Source organism: Choloepus didactylus, chromosome 10, assembly GCF_015220235.1.
Source record: "Choloepus didactylus isolate mChoDid1 chromosome 10, mChoDid1.pri, whole genome shotgun sequence".
NCBI lineage: Eukaryota > Metazoa > Chordata > Mammalia > Pilosa > Megalonychidae > Choloepus > Choloepus didactylus.
In genome coordinates, this window is record NC_051316.1 from 119,376,457 (window position 1) to 119,382,318 (window position 5,862).

Below are 5,862 nucleotides of genomic sequence, written 5' to 3' on the forward strand. Positions count from 1 at the left end.
CAACCTGATAATTAGATGAGATTTTCTATATCAGGCCATGCAATACTGTATGGCTGTGGGTATTCAGTGAAAAAACATGCCTGGATATAGATTAGAAGATGTTTGCTTTTGCAATGTCAGTGCAAACGTATGTTGCATGAAATGGATACAGACATAGTACAAAGGAGAAAGGAACTTAAGTTGAATATAGATAAGACTAGTTGTTGGCAGAATGATATCTGAAACTTAATATGTGAAAAATAATAATAAATACATAGTTCTTTGTATCTATAGCAATTCTCTACCCTCTGAAGTACTCCCCTGTGTTTTCATCCATTGTCGAGAAAATCATCAGACAAAGCTCAGGAAGTTTTGCTGGGTCCTCAGTTCAATAAAAGCTAATAGAAGTTTACTTTGTATTCAAAAGCAAAACCTGATATCACTTCAACCCCCCTGTACAGGATCACTACATAATTTGTGGGACCCTGTTATTAAGAATTTCAAGAAGGTGACAGGAGGGCGATGAGTGATGGCACAGATCCCATGCCCATGAAGCTGACGTGTTCTTAGATGATGTGTTTTTTTATTAACCAAGTTTCCATTTTGTGTGCACGTGCAAACACATACATACACAAACACCAACACACTCTCCTTTCAACATTTCACACACCTTGTCGAAGACACACATTTATTGCCAGAGGTTGCACATTTTGGGATATGCACTCTTTAATATTAAAATGCATATATATTTCATTGGACTCTCCAAAAACAATATTCTGATTGAGGGGAGCAAAGCTGCATCTAAATTTGTCATGCATAAGGCACAAAATTAAGAAAGTGATTACAGACCTCTATTCCACAACATTCTAATTCACCCTCTGAAAACACATAGGTCTTTAATTTGCCTTCTTCTTACAGCCCAGGCACTGAGATCCTTCATTTGGATCTATCTTTTCTTTTGCCCACGGCTTTATTTGTTTGTTTTATTTATTTATTTTTCTGCGGTCGCGGTTGCTACTTCTAGGGGGAGAGGCGGCCGGTAGCCGAGCCCTCAGCTCTCGGGGCTGCTCAAGGGGTACCGGCGGCGGGGGCTCTTTCCCGGAGGCGAGGGCGAGGCGGAGGACGTGGCCAGGGTCCTCGGCGAGAGGCGTGCAAGGAGGGCGGCGATAGGGACAAGACACTCTTCATCCAGTAGGAGTATGCGCCAAAGAGATTTATTCAGGGGTGATTACAGGTTATATAGGCTGGTAAGAAGGGCAGGGCTGGAAAGGAGGTGAAGCAGCCTTAAATGGCAATACTGAAGGGATAGGGGCTAGGATTGGTTCTGAGAGAACGCAGGAGCCGTTGCAGCGGGGCGGGGGTTGTTCTGGCCACGGGCATGCGCGCTGGCGGTGGCAGGAGTGGCCTTGGCACCAGGGAGTGAGTGGGTAAAATAAGGAAGTGGGGAAAGGGCAGTTGGGAGAAAGGCGGTTTCCTCCGGCAAGCCTCCCCTGCCAGTGGCAATTTGGGTGAGGAAAAGGGAGCTGCCTTGACCTCGCTCCCCAGGCTCGGGGGGGCTGCAGAGGGCACTCACGCCCGTACCTACTACCCTCCCCAGGGGGTGATATCAGGTCCCCTGGCCCAGGCCTGGTAAGCTGAGGTACAAGCTCAGACACCCGCAATTCCCCTTTCTTTTCTAATTAGAGGAAGAGGCTTTACCGGAGAGGCCCGCTAAGGGTGAGGGAAGGGGGAGGTTAGGGAAGGGAAAAAAGGGGTTGACGGTGGCTCAGCGAGGCTGGAGCTTAGTGTTGGTGTGGTGCCCGGGCGTTTGACCATGGCTTCGCTGCAGCGGGCTGGGCGAAGGTGAGGGGTTTAAAGTTCAGGGGTTCAGAGAAGCTGGAACTCGAGGTGAGAACGATGTTCAGGTGATTGAGAAGGGCCTCGCGGTTGGCGAGTCGACCGGTGGCGTTGAGGTCGCGGAGGGTTGGCTGTTATTTTGGAGTGGGGGGCGTCAGAGGTGGCGAGTCGCTGATACTGGATTTGCACGATTGAGGAAAAAATGGCATCCGTTTATTTTCTTACAAGCTGGACAATTTTGCAGATGAGGCAGGGTCCTAAGATGAGAGCTAGAATAATTATTAATAAGGGGCCAAGAAAAGGAAGGATGTATGGGAGGATGGGAGTGAAAAAACTGGACCAATAACTGGTGGCTTCACAATCTCTTTTACGCTTTTCCAGTCCCTCTCGGACCCTTTTCAGGCTGTCCTCGACGAGACCTGTGGAATTGGCATATACACAGCACTCTTCTCCTAGGGCGGCGCAGAGGCCTCCTTCTTTGAGGAGGAGAAGGTCAAGACCTCGGCGGTTTTGGAGCACTACCTCAGAGAGGGAATTGACAGAATTTTTTAGATGGTAAATAGCGTTTTGTAAGTGATGAATGTCTTCGTCAACAGCCGCCCTGAGGTGAGTTAGGGCGGAGCCTTGACTGGCTAGTGCAGCGATTCCGGTGCCAGTGCCGGCAAGACCTAGGAGGGAGGCAATTGTGAGGGCGGTGATGGGCTCTCGCTTTTGCAGAAGGGCAGGAGCTGCAGTTTTTTCCAGACGGAGGAAGAAATCTTCTTCGCTGTGGTATAAGACCCTAGGGATAAGGACAATTAGGAGGCAAGTTTCTTTATATTCACTGATGATATTCATGCTGAGACAGGGGGTAAGTCCTGTAGAGGAGCAGAGCCATTGGGAGGAGTTATGAGGAATGAGAAATTTTGCCGAGCTGCTGGGAGATGAGTAGCTGGCACAGGCAGTGAGGTTGGGAGAGTTACTGGAGCGAGGGCGGACGCACTTTCCCGTATAGGAGACTGAATGAAAGGTCAGGGGGACGGCAGAGGTATTCCAATTGCATTCCAAGGGGCTGTTTTCTGTGCTTTCTGAAAAGGAGAGGTTGGAGGCAACGGGCTCGTACAGGGAGGAAGAGGTGGAGAGGCAGAGCCAGCAGGAGGAGGTAAAATTGGGGTTGGAGGAGTTCACTGAGGCAAAGGCGGCTGGATGAGGCTGAGGAGGGGAGAGGAATAACGAGAAGGGGGCAGAGGAAGCTGGGGTGGTGGGGTTGGCGATGCGTTGTTTGTAGCTGAGGTGCGGCTGGTTGGAGCTGAGGTGCGGCTGGAGAGCTGTGGAAAAAGGGGATTAATGACTTTATTGGGACCTATGCCAGAGGGTGTTTTTAAAGCAGTATTTTGGTATGGTTGGCTTACAGCCTCCTTTTTTATTAGAATAAGTGATCCTCGGTCGGTTCCTTTTTCATAGATTCTGAAGCCTCAAGTTTGACCGAGTAACCAGGAGGGATCAGTGGGGAGCTGCACTGTAAGATTAAGATGTGTGCAGGATCCCTTACTTTCTTGGCCGAGCCAGTTAACAGTAGGGAGTTTGCACCCTGTAGGGGCCCACTTTAGGGTAAGGTAATGATTAGGAACAGGAGGCTTCCAATTATTGGCTAATGTCTCATACCCCCAGTATGCACAGTAGTACTCGTTGGGGGAATTGTAGTGCGATTTTTCAGGATTTGAGGATGGGCACATGTAATATTGGGCCTGGGGGTTACTTACCTTTTGAGCGCAGGTTTCTTCGACTCTGGAGACAAAGGTGGTGAAAGGCTCATTCGGCTCCTGGAAGAGCTTGGTAAATTTGTCAGGTCGACGGGCAGAGCAATTGGCAAACGCGCGTAAGGCGATGCCTCTGAGGATAGTCCAGAAGGTGGCAGGGACATTAATATAAGCAGACGCATTTAGAAATGCTCCAGTGCCCATATAGGCTTCGGGGGGATGATAGACTCCAAGGGCTGCGTCTTGCTCACTTTGCTTAGCTGCTTCTGCCTGGAAGTGAGCACGCCAGTCAACAAATTGACCGGGGTTAAGAATGGAACGGGCAAGCGAGGCCCAGTCTTGGGGGATGCAATAGTCCATGCCGAGATCCTGCAGTATTTGGGAAGCGTATGGGCTACCTAACCCGTCCTCCTTGACGGCCCTGCGAAGCTGCTTGATAGTATCTGAGTCAATGGGATACCAGTCATACGGTTTCTGTGGGGTGGGGGTAAGGTTAAGAGGAAAGCAGCGAAAAGCACGAGAGAAAGGAGGACGCGCTTGCAGAGGGCTTGGCGCGGGAGTGGGGGTAGGGGGAGCGTTGCCCCAAGGGTTGCCTTGAGGTGTAGAAGGCAGCCAGGGGTTGTTAGCCGGTGGGGTGGGAGGAGCGGCGGCAGCTGCCGGTAGCGGCTCCGAGGGGGAGCTCGCCGGAGGGGGAGGCGGGAGTGGGAGGCCCCAAGCGTCGCAAGATGGCGGCGCGGTGGGCGTGGCTAAGACACAAGATGGTGGATCAGCCCCGCCCTGTGAAAGGGCGGGGTTCAAGGCACAAGATGACGGACTAGCTCCGCCCTGTGGAAGGGCGGGGTAAAGCGTATGCGGTTTCCGGCCCAGCTTAGGGCTGATGTCATCGCTTGGATTTAACGGGGCCTCGATCAGGGGGGAGGGAGCCTTGAAGGCAGGAGCGGATGGTTATCAAGGCGGGGAGCAAGCCGGGAGGGAAGCGCTTGCTCTCATGTTCCATGGCGTTAGTGACTCGATTAATAAGACGATTATAAGTAACAGGGTCCCAAAGATGGCAAGTGGTGAGCCATGGGTTAAAAGGCAGCAGGAGGTCCCAGTATACCTGCAGCTGCCGAACAGACACTTTACAGCGATGCGTGTCTAGGAGACCCGCTAGAGCACGAACTTGAGGTGTCTGGCACGTAGATAGACGATTACCCATAGCTGAGGGGGGAGGAGGGGAGGTTGTTTACCGAGCAGAGAGAATGAGATAAACCGTGGCCGCGAGGCCGAAGGAGACGGCGAGAGCGGAAAGCAGTGCCCTTTGGCAACAGGAGCAGTCGGGGGGGGGCGGTTGCAAAGAGGCACACGGCGCCAAAGGAGGAAACAAAGATACAAAGAACCACAGCAAAGTAATGGAGGGGAAGAGGGAGAGCGTTAGGAGGAACGGGGGTCATAGAAGTGTGCATACAAGAGGACGAAGAGAGCGTGGGGGAAGGGAGGAGCGGCTTCGGAGCAATGAACCTCACACGGCTCCGGAAGCGGCGAAGGAGAGGCGGCCCTTACCTTGCAGGCGAGGAAACGGGAAGCTGGAGAGGCGTCCGGGCGAGCGGGCGACCTGCCGAACTGTTGTGTGGAGACGCCCCTCACACGGGGCACCAGTTGCGGTCGCGGTTACTGCTTCTGGGGGGAGTGGCGGCCGGTAGCGGAGCCCTCAGCTCTCGGGGCTGCTTAAAGGGTACCGGCGGCGGGGGCTCTTTCCCGGAGGCGAGGGCGAGGCGGAGGACTTGGCCAGGTCCTCGGCGGGGGGCGTACAAGGTGTGGAGGGCGGCGATAAGGACAAGACACTCTTCATCCAGTAGGAGTATGCGCCAAAGAGAATTTATTTAGGGGTGATTACAGGTTATATAGGCTGGTAAGAAGGGTAGGGCTGGAAAGGAGGTGAAGTAGCCTTAAATGGCAATACTGAAGGGAGAGGGGCTAGGATTGGTTCTGAAAGGACGCAGGAGCCGTTGCAGCGGGCGGGAGTTGTTCTGGCCACGGTGCATGCGCGCTGGCGGTGGCAGGAGTTGCCTTGGCACAGGGGAGTGTGCGGGCAAGATAAGGAAGTGGGGAAAGGGCGGTTGGGAGAAAGGCGGTTCTCTCCGGCAAGCCTCCCCTGCCAGTGGCATTTTGGGTGAGGAAAAGGGAGCTGCCTTGACCTCGCTCCCCAGGCTCGGGGGGGCTGCAGAGGGCACTAACGCCCGTACCCACTACCCTCCCCAGGGGGTGATATCAGGTCCCCTGGCCCAGGCCTGGTAAGTCGAGGTACAAGCTCAGTCACCCGCAATAT